The sequence below is a fragment of the Vulpes vulpes genome, chromosome 16 (assembly GCF_048418805.1).
Source record: "Vulpes vulpes isolate BD-2025 chromosome 16, VulVul3, whole genome shotgun sequence".
In the NCBI taxonomy this organism is placed as follows: domain Eukaryota; kingdom Metazoa; phylum Chordata; class Mammalia; order Carnivora; family Canidae; genus Vulpes; species Vulpes vulpes.
The window spans coordinates 83037114-83055702 of NC_132795.1; positions in this window are offsets into that span (position 1 = coordinate 83037114).

Genomic DNA, 18589 nt, shown 5'->3' on the forward strand with positions numbered 1-18589 from the left:
CATAGAATGTGAGAAATAAGAAGCTAATCAAGAATTAGCTTATAAGAAAAAATGAAGTTCCCTTAGATATTTCCTAAATCATAAAGGGATCTCACTTTGCAGATAAAACTACAGAGACCCAGTGAAGTGGTGTATCGACCAATTTCACAAAGGTGCAGTATGTTATTATAATCCTGCTCAGCAAATGAAGAAACTGAAGCATGAAAAGGTAGATGGCCTATTTAATGGCAAAGGCAGTCATAGGGTCCTTAACTCTAAGTCTTGAATATTTTCCATTCCTACATGTTCTTTTTAAGCCACAGTTTGAACTGCACATCTGAGAGCTACCAGAGTGGCCTAAAATTCCTTCAGCCTGTCATGAAATTCGATTTCCTTCTACAAAGCGGTACTTAGCAAAGTCTTATTTAAAAACATCACCCAGCTACAAATGAAAACCTTCCCAACAGGGACAAGATGGAACATCTGCCTTCCTTTTGCTTAATAGAACACTGTAAAGCTGCTCTCTGCTTGGATAAATGCTATTTGGGTTTTCTTGATTTCTGAATGAGTTCTTAGTATCGCTCTCTTGAGCTCTCTCTCTCTCTTGGTATTGTCATTGTCTTCTTGCCCAGAATTTTATGTGTAATCGTCTGTTCCACCATTGGCTTTTCTGAAACCAATCTTCCTTGTCTTTTGTAATTATGTAAAGCTGTTCTCTTTGCAGGCCACACATTGTAGATATCTAAAACCTGGAGAGAAAACACCCTAATTGTAATTATAATGGATTTCAAATTCCTATTATTCTTGTTGGAGAGAAAACATGCAGTGAGGATTCATTACCCATTTTCTTTAAAACTTGGAAACTTGAACTTATTTTTGTTGGAGCAGGCAGTCTTTAATTAAAAAAAAAAAAATCCTTAATTACTTCTTCAGAATTTTTTAAAAACACATTCTATTTTTATATCTACCTCCTTGAGTTAAAGAAAATTGAGGTCGTTTAGTTGGACCCTACTAATTCAAGTAAACCCAACCATACCTACACCTAAAAAATCAACCAATTGACCTCATACCATGGGATAGACCAAACTTCAAAAACAGAAACATTTTCAGATTCTGAACCCCAGCAGTAGCAAGGCTACTAACTGTTGATTATTATGCAGGTCTTGCACTAATCTAATTAACTAAAATGGAAATCCAATTTCAAGCATTGTTGTACACATTTGCATATGACATAAGTAGTCAAAAATCTGTCTGAAGTTAAATGAAGCACATGTACAGCCCCTGTATTAATTTGAATTTGGCTTTTCCACTCCATCCCATTTTGAAATATTACACTCTCAACATCTGCAAACCCCTCACAGTACAAATGCAATTGCTAATAGCTGCTTGCTTTAGCATTGCCATTTCTCTTAGTGAATGTTAGTAACAGGGAGTGGGCACGATTCAAGCTTGTGTTTCTGAAGAAACATTCCTCTGGGAATTTCTCAATAAAGGGAGAAGCAAATGGATGCTATACTTACTGTCAAGTCAGTTCTTAGACTTTGGGAGGATGTGGCATTAGTTTTTGTTTGTTTTTAAATACTCATAACTTAAGTACCAAAAACGAATTCTATCATGGGTGACTCCCTCAAAAGTACAATTTCTTCCCCTTTGAAAAGGAGGAAGCATATGCAAATTGAATACCAAAAAAAAAATTAAAATTAAAAATGGTAGAGCCAGACTTAAATATCCTTGACCTCTGAAAACTCACAAAATTGTCAACTAAACATCATTGGAACTAGTTGATTGAAAGAACTCACATGTCAGTGCCTTAATTACTAGTTCTGCTGTTATACCCCAAAGCAAACACAGGTATGATGTGGAGAGGAAAGCTGAGCCCTCACCACAGCACCGGATTTTCTCAAAGCCCTGGGCAATGCCTCAGTGTTCCATCTCTTCCTTTCAATTTGATGTGAAAAATGTTCTGGTTAAAGAGCATATGTCTAGAACAGAAAGGGATAAATGTTCCACTCATACTCTATATTTTGTGATTTACCAATGGCATCTAACAAAAGGAAAGTAGAAGAGTGAATTAAATGTGTAAGGAGAGAAAATAATGAGAGCAGACACAGTAAGTAGCAGGCATTTATAAAGAGCCATCACGCCAAGAAAAAAATTGATTGCTTTTATAAAAGGAAAGAATATCAAATGAAGAGCTGGAGATTCATGTTAGCATTAAAGGTTAAGCTTGTGGCACAATACCTCAAAAGATAATTAATTCAGAGAAACTTTGATAAGAACCTCTAGTGTAGCTTAGTGGACATTTGACGACTGTTCTCTGTAATGTTTAAGGAACTTGATCTACAAATGAATAAGGCATGACCTTTTTGCCCCTGAATCATTCCCAACTAGTTGACTAGAATAGCCCAGGAAACCAGAATCTAGATTGTTTAGATTGGCTAATGCTCGCAAGTGCTCCTGCTAAGTGTCTTTCTTAGCTTTTGTCTTGCTTATAAACTATGCTAACTTGCAAAAGTCAGTAAATCAGAGTCTCTCATACAGATAAATACGTTTATCTGGTCACCCATTGCCACAGACTGGCTTGAGACTTAGACATTTTAATTCTATTGGCAGGACACAATGGTTCAAGCTTCTAGCAAATATTTTTCAAGGAAACACTTAATACCAAAACAGTTTGCCTTTTAAATCCAAACTGATTGCATCCTTCTTTTAAAAATATTTATGTCTGCGTCAGATAGTTCTCTTCTTGTCTGTAAAATGAGGATCATACCTGCCTTACCTACTTCATTAGGTTTCTAAAGACTTGATTAAAATTTATGAAAGACTGTAAAATGCCACGTTAGTGTCATCAATATACTTAGAAGAGCAGAAGTTACCAAGGCAGTGGATGTGATTCTCATTTACAGGCCCACAGGTAATACACGCATAAGAAAGAATGGCAGAAAGCTCAAATTAAGTTTCAGTTTATCACAGACCCCAAAGACCAAAGGCAAAAGGCATCTGAGTGGTTAGCACAGTGGACTAGTATTAAGACAACTGGGAGGTGGTTTTACCCCCACAACTAGAAGTAAAATCTGGGGGAAGCTAGATGATTTATGATTTGTGCTTCAATCTTTATCTTTCAGTGTGTTTTGAGTTCTTACCATGATAAGCCTGCAGCTATATGTAAAAGATATCAATTCCCCCAAAAAAACTACATTCAGAAAACCAAATAGTCCACAATATTCAACCTCAGAATGTGGGTTTGTATCACACTCAAAAGCACTCATGTGAGATAAAGGGAGATTAAATAAACCTAGTGACCAATGAAAGGAATTTTTCACTGCTACACTGAGACACTGAGTAAACAATTCCAGATTCTTTTGAAAAGGTTTGCCTACCAATAAATACTCAGGTTTTTTCTTAATGCAAACATCTACTATCTTTAATATTCTATTTACTTTAATTCTTTGCTACTAACCAACTTGTTTTGCACTTGTTTTGAAGAATCCAGGGGCTCCTTCTGTCCCCCTTAATGTGACTAAAAAAATATGGATGAGTCCTTAGCATTTGAAAGCCCTCAGTAGTCCATTAAAAATTAGAAACAGGGCAGCTCCGGTGGCGCACAGCGGTTTAGTGCCGCTTGCAGCCTGGGGTGTGATCCTGAGGACCCAGGATAGAGTCCCGTCAGGCTACCTGTGTGGAGCCTGCTTCTCCCTCTGCCTGTGTCTCTGCCCCTCTCTCTTGCTCTCTCTCTCTCTCTCAATAAATAAATAAATTAAAATTTAAAAATAAATAAAAAATTAAAATTAAACATAAAAGTAAATAGAACTATAATGCAAAAAAAAATGTTTTTGCACGATCTGGTGTGGGCAAGAGATATTTTTACCCCATCAGCAAATGATGTTGAGTGATTATGTTAGGGTTCAATACAAGAAATAGACACTAAGAGTTCAGTAAAAAAAGAAAAAGAAAAGGAATATACTAGGGAGCTGGGGGTTTTAAAAATTGTTCAAAGGGCTAGAGAAGTGGAAGTCAAGGAGCTGGAAAAAAAATCCGACTGCCAAGTCAATACCACCTCTGCTATGATCCAGAGGTTACAGAACTACTGCTGTGCCCACACTCACTAGCTGGTCCTAGGAGTGGAGTGTGCCACCTAGATACCGAAGATACCTCCATCCATATCTCAGCTGACACTTCTGTAGAAAGATGTCCTCCACCCCCTTGCAATCTCATGCATATACATCTCACTGGCTCTAAGTAAAGTGCATCCATCAATTGAGCTGAAAAGCAGTGTAAGAAATGTCACTTTTAGCTTCCCAGACCCTTTTATACAAATTGGTTAGAGGGATAACAAGGAAGTGTAAGTGAACGCAGAATAAAGAATATTTAGCTCAGGATGCTTATATGCAAAGCAGTATTCTAAGCATCTTAAAAGACTTAAAAATACACGAGGCCAAAATCTCTCTCTTCGTGAACATTTATTCTAAGACAAGAGATGTATATGAAGAGTTCAAGATTAGGGAAAGAGTTACGGGTATGCAATACAACAGGAAAGTGGTGATGGGACTAAATATAAAGCTCATGAGTATTGTGAGCAGTAAGAAAATTGGCTTTGTGGGACATAAGACACAAACTACCTGCTTCTCTTTATTAGCTCTAAATTATTTCAGTAATGAAGAGAGTGGTGCTAGTATAAGGGGGGTTGAGTGAGGATTTAAGTTGCCTCCAGGGTTAAAGCAGACCCCCCGACTTCAATTACATCAACCTAACTCTCAACCTAGGTGACAGTTTCAAGAGCAACTGATTATATAGACACATTCCATCGCTGCAAAGTAAATTATCCCCTTTCACTTGGGTTATAAGGTTATCTTAATGTGAAAACCACAACAAAATATAGATCAATAAGCAAAACAGTAAGTGAAATTGGGATGTTAAATAAACGAGGCATAAGAGCAGTCTCAAAAGGAGGAGGCAAGATAAAACACCCACTACAGGCCTCCAGAGAGAGAACCAACATATATACAAGCGATCGACTCCGGGTGCATCGACCATGGTGGGGAGCAGCTAGAGAGCCCATAAATCAAGGCCCTGTGAGCCCGTGAAGTCCACACCTTCACTAAGGCTTTGCTTCTATGCTGGAAACCATCGAGATGCTTTCTGGTTGAGCAGTCTGGTGGTTCTAGCTAGAGTTGGTCTTTAACTGAAGGTGACTGTAGCCAGAGATTCCCCTGCAGCCTGTCGGCAAAAGTACCCAAGGCCCAGCCATGACTAACTCTTCATAGGTGGCACTAACAAAAGCAGGCAATGAAGATTCAGAAAAGAGGAATGGCATTATGAGGTGGAGCAATCTGAGAAGACGCCAGGTCTGTTGTGAGCACTAAACAGTATATGACAATTCCCTCATCCATAAAAATAAAGTTATATTATTTGGAGTACAATAAGATTCCTCCCAGTTCCAACATCTACTGGTTGGAAGGAAACTACTACAATATTCTGTAGTATGGATGCCTCTTCATGATAAAACCTAAGAAAAACTGTCAGTAAATATCTCTCTCTCTCTTTTTTCTTTGTAAATCTCTTTTTATTATTTCTATCTGGATTGCTTGCTTTCTTGGATCTTTTTCTTCACGATTTCATTCCTTTAAGTTCTTTGTCCAATTTTTTAAATTAATTAGCATTGAAGAACAAGAAATAAAGTTTCCAGGATAACGATATCAATGCTTAATGGCTGCATGACAAATGAATTTGGGAGCAAACCCCGCATAAATACAAGATCTCTAAAAGGGCTTGACCAAGTTGACCTATTTAAGGACAGTTCAATTACTATTTGGTAACATAAATGCCACACTGGAGCAAGTACCAAACTAACTCCAGGGAAGCTCCAAAGAAGGCCCTAACACACAGAGGGCTTCCTGCAAAGCATCACATCTACACTTTTAGGACAGAATTGTGTAAGTCCTGGCTTCTCCCCATGAGGAGATACAGCAGGAACACACTGAGATACTACCTTAGATTTTTCTCCCCAGGAAAAGGACTAGGAGATCTGTATAAAGATAATTTACTGAGGGGCACTCCTGGTACCTCTGAGAGTGTGAGGGAAGCAGAAATGAGCAAAAGCAAAGTTGGAAGTATGAGGCAGTTCCAAGAGAGGCCTCATCTGATCCTTGAGGGAGCTCTGAAGATGCTGTGGTCCTTCGGAGATGTCTCCTAATGGGCCAAGGGGGCCAGGCCTTTGTAACCTCAACCTCTAAGCTGTCAATAGATGCAGGCAGCAAGCAAAGAGACAAAACTTGAGAAAGACAGCTGCCCCCATCAGAAGGCAATTCCTGGGGCAGCACCCACCTGTGAACTGCCAGTAATCAGCATTTCCAGCAACTGGGAGACTGAGTATTTCCATGAAATAGAGGAATCCACGTAATACACCACAGCCGCCCCAGCAGGTGGGTGGGGGCCAACCATCCACTCCTTGGCCTCATCAACAGGGCCTTCTATTTCTCCATGGCATTCTTGGCAGCTGAGTAAGCCACACTGTTGGCACAGGTCCTGGATCTTCCATTAACACATTAAGACATTTCTTTGGGCCCTCCATTTCCTCGTTTTCATACTTCAGCCTTTTTCTATCAAATGGACGTTTTGATCTGAAGACAAGTTCAGAAAGGGGTTTGGTCCAAGAGATCCACTATTTGGGAAGTAAAAATTCAATTTCCCCAAATATGCATAGTCCGTCACCCTATGGACTCCATCAGAAAATTAGTAGCTACAATTATAAAATAATGTGACTCATTTTGAAGAAGATACCAGAAATTTTAGATCCAAATCAGTGTTACCTTTTTAAGGTTTCAAGGTAGTCAGGTTTTGATAGTTTGTACTTAATATTGTTGTAGAAACTATTCTTTGGGAATTAGTTTCAAAGCCTTTGACATATTCTCAAGTAAGAAATATGATTATGTGGTGGAGACAATTTAAGACCAGAGGAAAAATGGGTCCAAATTCTACTGTTCACCACATATTAGCTATTAGTACTTGGCCAACCTCCTCTTTCTGAGCATTTCTTTCATTTTGTAAGACTGAAATAAAAACTACTACCATGGCACTAGTGTGAGAATTAAACAGTAACATAGGATTCTGGAACATAATACCTACTCAAAATAGGGCTTTCTTTATTCTTTTGTTCCTCATATTCTCTTCTTTTTTGCCAGTGAAAGGTATGAGAAAAGGGCAATGTACTTCATGCACAATGTTTGTTTTTAAGATCTTTTTTAGAATTGCTTTATATTTTTAGCCTTATTATAAATTTAATACAATTTCCCTATGTCCCTTAAAAAAAAATTTCCCTATGTCCCACACCCAGTTTCACCCATTAACATGGTGTATTGGTAAATTATATTTGTTAGAATTAACATTACTGACTAAAGTCCACAGTTCATTTAGATTTCCTGAGCTTTTCCTCAATACCCCTTTTTTCCTTCCAAGTTTGTCTTTTTTAAATAGGCAGACATTTCTGAAAATAAAAGTTGATAAATAAATAGAATTCGTTTTTGTAAAGGATCTAATAAAAATAAATGAGGAAGTCTTGTGTGGTTTATAAACTGACCTTTAGAGTCATGTCCAGTGGAAACTTCCAAATATGTGTTAGCCCCAGCACCACTTCTGGAATTGAACCCATGCTAACTCTAGTGAAGGACAGCATGCATGCAATTGCTTTGCAAACAAGTTTAGTATGCTAAGTTCTTATCATTCTCACCTTTATCCCCTATGCAAATGAATAGTCTTTCAAACTCAAGCAAAAATTATAGTGGCTACAGGAAAATGATCACCAAAATATATTTGAAGAGATTGGAATCCCAAGAAATAGTCTCTCACTGGATTCACGATGTAAACTCTTACCTTTCCCGGGGAAAATATCCCAGTAAATGACACCACTGGTCTATAGAAAATTTGGCTCTTTTTAAAATTTTTTAATAAAATTTACCTAATATACCCCCCAAACTTATTAGTAGTGATGGTTACATCCCAAGAGACACCTCCATGAATATTTGGTTTGAGGTTACAGGAGGCTTTGGGTTTTGTTCAGTTTGTGGAATTATTTTGACAACAACAATACATCCCTTATGCTGAGACAATGTTTTGAAAACCATTCTCCCAGGTCCTCATTTGGCCCCTTGCATAGTTAATGTGGCCTCAATATAGAATATGCATGCTACTGGCCAAGGGACTGAAGTATTCAAATCACTCAAGCATGTTATAGCTAAGGATTAACAAAATCTCCCTCTATGCTCCAGAGTAATTAAAATATGCAGTTGTGGGCAAAGCTGAGAATTGGGAATGCACCTGAAATTTCATGAAGACTCATTAAACCATCAAAGATAATCCTAAGCAAAGCATACCTCTATGTTTACTCCCCTGGTCTTTACATGAAAACAGGACTGCTCACTTGCTCCTTGCAAAAGTAAATGCTTTTGACTTCCACCTGTTTCTTTTATAGTAAAAATGTCAAGTCCTTTCAGATGGACATTGCCTTTGAATTTACAAGTTCCATGCTTCCATGTCCTAGAAAGACAGCAACCCTCAGCATACAGAGCTGTTAAACTCTGATAGCAGACCTCAGTAAAGTGGAAATCATGCAACCTGTTTTACTTTATGCATAGAGTTCAGATCCTAACTCTGAATGCTTCTCTGGGAAAATGAATCCTATTACCTCTATGCTCAGGCCTCATGTTGCCTTCTATGGCATGTTGTTAACTAAGCTAATGCCACCTATATAATATTCATATCACATTGTCTTCTGAGCCCAACTCGATGTACAGCCTCAGTGGTTTAGCATACATGTCAATGTGCCCGACATATTTGGAGGAGGAACAGGTGTGTCACTGTTCTTTCTCTTAACCCTACAACTCTGCTTTTTTCTGATGCTTCTCCATAATTGTCCAACAAAGAAAGACATGCTAAAGAAAATTCAGAGAAAAGTAAAGGACAATGAAATGGGCAGATGCTCTTTAGTGCAGGAAACTGCTGAGAAAATATTCTATAAAAGTATTAATTCCTGAATTTCAAGTGTTTTTAGTAATAAAGAATCACCTCCTTTTGATAAGTTAAAGCAGTGACTATGACTCCACTCTTACCTGTTCTCGGCTGCCATGTGTGTGTACAGATATATCTCGATGGCCAAATGCAAGAAGATACAATAGGCTTGTAGCACCTAATCGTAATGGGTAATTCTTCAAGGAGAGAGTGAATTTGCTGCTTCTGTAACCAGTAAGAGAGAGGACTGCCAGTGAGAGCAAATCAAGCGTAAGTGTGGACAAGGCCCATGTAAATTCTGTAGGCTCAATCACATTTCCTCAAGTTATTTAAATATTTGCACTACTCATCTGGTTTTTTGTAATGCTTGCAACTCAACACTAAGCAACTAGAATAAAAATAGTATCTAGCATAGCTGTCATTGGGGGTGAAAGTCACCATCAGTCCAGAAAAGAAAGAAGAGCCTCGCTCTACAAGAATAGTAGGTTTCCTTCAGAGGTCAGCTATATTGGTGCATGCAGAACTTGTTTGCCATATCCATAATCTCTATCAAGGAAATGGGCTTTGGCCATATTTGTATGATTAAGGAGCTAATGTATCACCTTGCAGTGTCTGACCTCTAAATTAGAACGGCTTGATAGTTCCTGTCAGAGTCAGTGGTTTGCAAAGAGCAGCGCTTATATGCCATGAACGCAATAACTGTTTACTGGGAACTTAGGTTAGAATAAGTTTTAAAAAATTACTTACCTATTACACTCATAAATTATAATTTATTCATAGACGAGCATTTCAATTGAGTATTTTTAATATATTGTCTCAAAGACATAGGGCTCTATGCTTAATAGCAACTTCAATTATTTTTCAATTGCTTTATCTTCAAGTATTTCTCTCCAGCATAGGAAATGTTGGCAATACGTTCATAATATGAGACCTTTAAAATTTGATACTATTTACACCTTGGCACCATAGTTGCTTACTGACTTAAATGAAATGAACTGCTAATATTTAGAAATCCAGATCTTATGTCTCAGTACCCAACTAAAATAAGTTGAAAACTAGAAAGGAGAACAGGTCGCCAGTCAAAACTGGCCCCTTAGTGTTTATATTCATAAAAGTGAGTTATGAGGTTTGCTCCCTAGAAATGCTACATATAGGGGATGCCTGGGTGGCTCAGTCAGTTCAGTAGCTGCCCTCAGCTCAGGTCACGACCCCAAGGTCCTGGGACTGAGTCCCAGGTCTGGCTCCTTGCTCAGAGGGGAGTCTGCTTCTCCCTCGGCCCCTCCACCCTGCTCATGCATGCAGGCATGCACGTACTTTCTCCCCTTCTCTCTCCAATAAATAAAAATCCTCAAGAAGAAGAAAAAAATGTACTCGAATCTCTTCCAAGTCCAGCTGTGCAATTTTTATAATATCACACTGTTTCACGTACCTCAACAGGAAAACAAGTTTCACACCTTTCTTAGAGAGGTGTTTGGAAGGTTGGATGAGAAATTTCATGTAAAGGTACCGAACAGTGAGCACTCATTCTTTAATAATTTTTAAATCTGTATTCTTTCTACTTTTAACTTTTCATTCTTCAAGAATGGATAGAATCTAAGGAATTTTTGATCTAGAGAGGGGCAGCCTCATAACCTCAATGCCTCTTATCTCAAATCTGCTTTTCATCTCTTCCTAATTTTCAACAATATACAATAGCACAGATCACATTAGCAAGCATTTCTGCCTTTTTGTAGAGCTGAGACATCCATTTAATATCAAAGAAAGACAAAAGGTGTATCAGGAGTCAAGACAGAGGTTTCCTAAGAACAACATGTGATTTTTATACACAGAAGGACATAGAGACACACACATATGTGTTGCTCCAATACATTTGCTGTGTACAAGATTTTGAAAGTCTAATCACTTAGCCTCTCTGAGCTTTATCTCTAAAATTGTGCAGTGAGTATTAACAACAATGCTATTGGAAAGACCCTAAGAGAAAGTGAAAATGTCTGCAGCGGTAGCTGGTCTACATGTGCTATGTTATTTCAATTGTTGACTTGAACCTCAAGTTTTCCCCATATAACTGACAATAAAAACAACCTTCCTCAAATTTGTGTCCAGATCAAAATTTGTGTGCCATCTATTAAAAGCATAAATAGGAGTTTTACACCATATTCAGGCTTTCATAGGTGTGTATACATCTTAGGTGTATAGCATCTTAGGTAATCTCTACAACTGAATTATAGAAATCCTCTTTGAAAACATCTGACCATGGGAAACCCGGGTGGCTCAATGGTTTAGCGTCACCTTCAGCCCAGGGCGTGATCCTGGAGACCTGGGATCAAGTCCCATGTCGGGCTCCCTGCATGGAGCCTGCTTCTCCCTCTGCCTGTGTCTGTGCCTCTCCCTCTCCCTCTCCCTCTCTCTCCCCCTGTCTCTCATGAATAAATAAAAATATTTAAAAGAAAAAAAGAAAATGTCTGATCTGCTATGAATTTATCCTACTATTTTGTGACCAAGACAAAACCTCAGTCTGAATTACAAGCTGTCTATACACATCAGTAAGCATCCCTTTAGTAAGACATAAATTGCTAATGCTTCATCACATTCTATATTCAAGAAATAACCTTCCTTCCTTTCATGGAGTGTAAGAGAATAAAAACAGACCTGATAATTGAGAACAGTCTGTTTTGGGCAGTCCTCTCTTTTAAACAATGTCTCATGATTAATTCCTCTTTCCAGAAGACTGCTGTGAAGTTTCATGTTATTCTCACACTGTCTCTTAGAATATTTCTAAGACACAGAACTCTCACCACGGTCTGGTCATTTGTGTCTATCTGCACCAATCACTGATTGGCTTGCCCCAAAGCCAGTCCCAACTGAAATTAGTATTCTATAATGCCGGGTTAAGAGTCAAAATTGTGAATACACAGTATGGCATAGGGCAGCAGTCAGTCAGAGGGGACACTGATCCCAGCACCCACACTGGGTTCTGGAGACACCCTAGTCTGAGTCCAGCTGTTTACCTCTGGGGAGAAGAGCAGAGGGAAGGTGAGGATGACCATTATGTGATGGGCATCACTCAGGAAACTTAAGACGGTAGCTATTTACCAAAAGACAAAGACTGATTTCTATATCTTAACAACCAGTTAGGCCTTACTAGTTCCTCCTTCCAAGTATGTGCCCTAATGGATGAAAAAAAAAAAAGAGAGAAATGCAAGAGCCCAGCATATAAGAAGCTGCCTAAAATCCCTAACATTAAAAGACAGTTGTAAGAAAAATCAACACAAGAAACAACAGGTGTTGGGGAGAATATGACCAAGGAGGAACCTTCTTACACTGTTGGCTGGAATACAAAATGATGCATCTACTGTGGAAAACAGTATGGAGGATCCTAGAAAAGTTAAAAATAGAACTACCCTATGATGCACTACTAGATATTTACCCAAAGAATACAAAAATGCTAATTTAAAGGGATACATGCACCTCTATGTTTATAGCAGCATTATTTCCAATAAGCAAGATATGGAAGCAACCCAAGTGTCCTTTGATAGCTAATTGGATAAAGAAGGTGTGATATCTATGTGTAAAACAGATTATTCAACCATGAAAAAAAATGAAATCTTGCCATTTGCAATGACATGGGTGGAGATAGAGAAAATAATGCAAGGTGAAATAAACCCATCAGAGAAAGACAAATACCATATGATTTCACTCATATGTGGAATGTAAAAAACAAAACAAATGAGCAAAAGGGAAAAGAGACAGAGACAAACTAAGAAATAGACTCTTAACTCTAGAGAACAAACTGATGGTCACCAGAGGGGAGGTGTGTGAAGGGTAGGTTAAACAGGTGATAGGGATTAAGAGTACACTTATCATGAAGAGCACCAGATGATTAGAATAAGAACTTTAAAAAACAATGAAGGAAATACTCCAGAATAGTTTAAAGGGGTTTTTATCTTTTAAGATTTTATTTATTTATTTGTGAGAGAAGAGTGCAAGAGCACAAACCGGGGGCTGGGAGGGGCAAAGGGAGCCGGAGAAGCAGACACACTCCTGAGCAGGGAGCCTGACTCAAGGCTCCATTCCAGGACCCTGGGATCATGATCTGAGCCGAACACAGAGGACTACCCAACTGAGTCACCCAGACACTTCTAAAAGCTTTTAATCTTACAGATCAAATTAAGACTACTTTTCTTTAAAAAAAAAAAAAAAAAAAGTTGTAAAAGCAGAATTATGTAAGTCTTGAAATCTCTATTTAAATGGAAATTACTTGAGAGAAACACTCCTCAAGGCATTAGGACCTATTTTCATGTTGGTACCTATTAGTTAAAGACACAGGCAGTGGACACTGAAAAGCAGAGAAGAGCTGTGGGAGGCGGGAAACACTCACTATTCTGGTCTAGAAGTTTACAAAGCTGAGGGAAACAGGGAAGATGGAAAGGTTCTGGGGGTAGCTTGGAGTCCTGAGGAGCACAATGAATATATTTGATGCCACCTCGCTGACTGACATATCCCTCCTAACCAAATGGTCTGTGGAAGGTGGTAGCAATATGCAATGACAGTACATAAGCTGATGCCATTTCTGGTTTGGGTTTTTCCCACATTATTCTAAGACATGAGAGCAAATTAATTCAATGCTGCCAAACCTTCCCTAGCCTTTTCCTTAAAGACATATTAATCAACAGTTATTTAAAAGGTACAGCAGATAACAGCCAAACCTCTTAAAGAAATTTAGATTCCTTGTAAGCAACCCATCATACCATTTTAAAGATCTTTAAGGAAGTGGCCCAACTGAATTCTTGTGAAATAACCACAGATGGTTAAGAAAAAAGATGAGTGGCCTAGACTTGCAAAGCCATATAAATGAGTCACTACTAACAAAAGGTGCCTTTTCAGGAAATCCAGAAAGTTATCTTAAAAAGTAGATTTAACAGTTTCATAATCCTAACTCTGATTTGAAATACCTTCACAATCATGCAACAGACAATAGCAGAGTTGAAGGGATCTTTGTAATTCAGTAAACTTATGAGCATTATGATCTTTGTAAATGTGTATCTGAGAATTTTAATTTTGAATCATTCTGCGAACAAGTTCTCATGTGCCAGTTTATCAGCTAATTAAATTCAGTTATATCAAAGCTTTTCTCCCTGGTTTTTAAATGCATTTAATTTTAATATATTACAAATTCTTTAATATAGATTATTTTTCTAATGGAAGTATTTATCCTACCACATAGGTGCATTATTTTTCCCCAACTGAAAAAACAAAATCTCCGAGCTAGAAGTCTGAGCTACATGTGGATGAGACCATGGCATCTCTCATTAGAAAGCTATTCTATATGTGTGTGGTGAGGGAGGTGGTAATAGAGAATTTAAAACAAAATTTTCTTTTAATACAGTATCAATGTGCTTTTTCTATTCAGTTCTTTTATTCTCCTCAAGAACTTGTGAAAGGGCCCAATTATATCATTCCAGAGAAACTAAAGCCCAACAGTTAATAATCAAGTAGCAGAGAAGAGCTTCTGGTCTAAGCCGGTGAGGTAGAAAGACCCTGAATTCACCTCTTCCACAGACATACAAAATCTATAGCTATTTATAGAGCAGGTCCTCCTGAAGAACTGAGGGCTGACCGAACTGCTTCTGCACAAGATACAGAGACCGCATAGAGAACAGCAAGAGATGGAGCATCCTGCCAAGTGGTGGGAGAGCTGCTGAAACACTCTGAGTAGGAGGGGCTGCTAAGTGCCAAGTGCCTCCTCTTTGATAGTGTGGCCAAGAGCAGAGTTCAGACACCATCGTCAGCCTGCCATGCCAAGGAGCTCTGAGCCCACTCTGAGGCACAGGAAAAGAGCTGAAGTTTAAAATATCAACTAGAATATAAAGGATCCAGCCCTAGAACTCCGCCAAAAGGCAGGAGAGCTTCTCAAACTCTCTCCATGTCAGAGGGCTTAACAAACACCAAAGTTTACATGCCCCTTCCACCTGACTGTGGACACCAGCAGGATCCAGGCACCCTACAAGCTTACCTCCTCAGTGAGCACACCAGGCATCTAAGGCAGCCCCTGCCATACACAGTGAGACATCTCTGATCAGCAAACACTATAACTCCAGCTGTCTCAGCAAGGTGACACGGGCACAGAGCACCTAAAACCCTCCAGGTTTATACCACATTAGCTCCAGACAACTTGCTAGTGTACCCCCAGAGCAGAGTACTCCAGGACCTCCCAAGCTCACACCCACCTTGGCTCCAGCAATGCCAACCAAAGTATCCCCCAGTCTGAGCACCCTAGGACACCCTGCTTTGTATCCACTGCAGCCTCAGTTGTCCTATCAGGATGCCCTATGCACAGAAAGATGCCTAAGTACTCTGTCCTGTGCCCATTTCAGGTTTAACTGTGCTGCCAGGGCACTGTCTCTATGGACAGCTCCAGGACAGTTCCAGCCCAGGCCCACTTCACTCTATCCATCCCATTAGGGGAGCCCAGCACAGACTTAGCCCATACCAGCTTCAGCAAGCCAGGCAAAGTCACCAGGCACCCACAGTCTACACAGGGGACATTCCTACAAAAGACCATTGCTTCAACTTGAAGAGAGTAGCTGTTGCACCTCATTCAGAAAAACAAACACAGAAAGTCAAAAACTAAGAGAGGAAAATAATCCAAATGAAAGAATAAAACAAAACCTTAGGGAAGAAAAAAGACTAAATGAAATAAAGATAACCAATCTATCTCAAGTTTTTTTTTAAAGATTTTATTTATTTATTCATGAGAGGCGGGGGGGGGGGCGGGGGAGCAGAGCCAGAGCCAGAAGAGAGAAGCAGGCTCCAAGCAGGGAGCCCGATGTGGGACTCAATCCTGGGTCTCCAGGATCAGGCCCTGGGCTAAAGGTGGCGCTAAACCACTGAGCCACCTGGGCTGCCCCACGAATCTATCTTATAAAGAATTCAAAGTAATTCATAGAGATGCTTACTAGACTAGAGAGGAGTGGATGAACTCATGGAGAACTTCAACAAAGACAGAAAATATAAAAAAGAACCAATTAGAGGTGAAGAATACAGTAATTGAAACGAAAAAGTACTCTAGAGGGAATCAAACGATTAGCAGATACAGAATGAAGCAGGTATCTGGAAGATACGGTAATGGAAACCAAACAAGCCAAACAGAAGGAAAAAAAGTTTGTTTTGTTTTTTTAAATGGGGGTAGGTTAAGGGATCCCTTGGACAACATCAAGCAAACATTCACATAATAGGTGTCCCAGAAGAAAAGGGGCAGAATTTTTTTTTTTGAAGCAATAGTAGCTGAAAACCTTCCTAACTTGCAGAAGTAAACAGATACTGAGGTAAAGGAAGGACACAGAGTGCCACATAAGATGAACACAAGGAAGCCCACACCACAATACCTCAATTAATTTTTGACATTTTACAGATAAAGAGGGAATGGTTAAAGCAGCAAGAGAAAAGCAACTAGTAATATACAGGGAAATCCCCAAAACACTGTTAGCTGATTTTTCAGCAGAAAATTTGCAGGCCAGATGAGAGTGGCATGATATATTCAAAGTAATGAAAGGAAAAAAAAACCTATAGTCAAGAATACTCTACCCGACAAAGTTGTCATTCAGAATAGAAGGAAAAAGAAAGAATATAAATTAAAAGAGTTTAATATAAAAATTTCTGTAAGTTCATCATTACTAAACAAACCTTGCAAGAAACATTAAAGAGATTACATGGAAAAGAGAAAGCCAAATTCAAAGAAAATTATAAAAGAAAAAAACTTCATGAGTAAAAGCAAACAATACAGTAAAAGTTTTAAAGCAATCACTTAGACAGCTAGTATGAAGATCCAAAGTCAAAAGTAGTAAAACTGGAGCACCCAGTTGATGGCTCAGTTGATTGAGCATCCAACTCTTGGTTTCAGCTACATAATGATACTTGTCATTCTCTCACAAGTCTCTCACATGACTTGGGGTCATGACATCAAGCCCATGGCTGGGCTCTGAGCTCAGCACAGCATCTGCTTGAGAGATATTCCCTCTCTCTCCCCCTCTGTCCCCCCTCCCCCCGCCTCCTCCTCTCTCTCTCTCCCTCCCAGCTCCTGAGAGAGCTCATGCTCTCTCTCAAACAAACTCTTCAAGAAAAAAAAAAGAAAAAGAAAAAAGAAAGTAGTAAACCAAATACTACCAAAAGTAGTAAAACTAAATACTTAAAAAATAGTTAAGGAGACTCACAACATAAAAAAAAAAAATGTAGGGATCCTTGGGTGGCGCAGCGGTTTGGCGCCTGCCTTTGGCCCAGGGCGCGATCCTGGAGACCCGGGATCGAATCCCACATCAGGCTCCTGGTGCATGGAGCCTGCTTCTCCCTCTGCCTGTGTCTCTGCGTCTCTCTCTCTCTCTCTCTGTGACTATCATAAATAAACAAAAATTTAAAAAAAAAATGTAGACTATGACAACATATATATAAATGTGGACATGGAGAAAAAAAATGCTTTTAGAATGTGTTCAAACTTAAGTGACCATGGACTTAACATACACCTTTATATACTTAGGATGTTATATATGAACCTCATGGTAGCCACAAACCAAAAACCCTTGATACATAAAAAAATAAAGAGAAACAAAGTCAAGCATTACACTACAGAAAGTCCTCAGACACAAAAGAGTGAAATAAGAACGGCACTACAAAAACAACCTGCAAATTAAAACAGCAATACATACCTATTAAGAATTACTTTAAGTATAAATGGTCTAAATGCTCTAATTAAAGCTATAAGGTGACAAAATAAAAAGTAGACCCATCTATTTGCTGCCTGCAAAAGACCCGTCTGTATGCTGCCTGTTTCAGACCTAAAGATACATAATTCCTTTGTCTGTTCAGTTACTGAAAGTGGTGCTCAGTTGTAGAATGTATTGTATCTTTTACTACCTGATATGTACACCCCATGTAACAGAAAAGGGCAACAATAAAACAGCAATCCTACAGAAAGAATACAGCAGAAAAAGATCTGTAAACACAGTCTTATTTCTTTTTGTTGTCCAGAATAACTATAATTCTCCAGCCTCCCAGAAATTGGAAGCTAAATAAAGCAACTCAAGTTTCCTTTAAAAAAAAAAAAAAAGAGGAAGGAAAAAGATATTCCATGCAAATAGAAGCAAAGAAAAAGCTGGGGTAGCAATACTTACATCAGACAAAGTAGACTTTAAAACAAAGACTAACAAGAGGAAAAGAAAGGCATTGCATAACAATAAAGGCTCCATCCAGTAAGATGATGTAACAATGGCAAATATATCTATGCACCCAACACTGGAGCACCTAAATAAATAAAACAAACATTGACAGACGTAAAGGGAGAAATTGATAGTAATACAATAGTAAAGAACTTTAACACCCCACTTACATCAATGGATAAATTATCCAGATCTCAATAAGTGAACAGTGGCTCTGGATGACATAACAGGCCACAATGACCTAACAGAAATACATAGAAATGTATGACCTCCCAAAACTTTACCAGGCAATAGAAAACCTCAACAGACCCATTACAAATAATGAAACAGAATTGGTAATCAGAAAGTTCCCAACAAATGAAAGTCCGGGAATGATAGCTTCCAAATGCATTCTAATA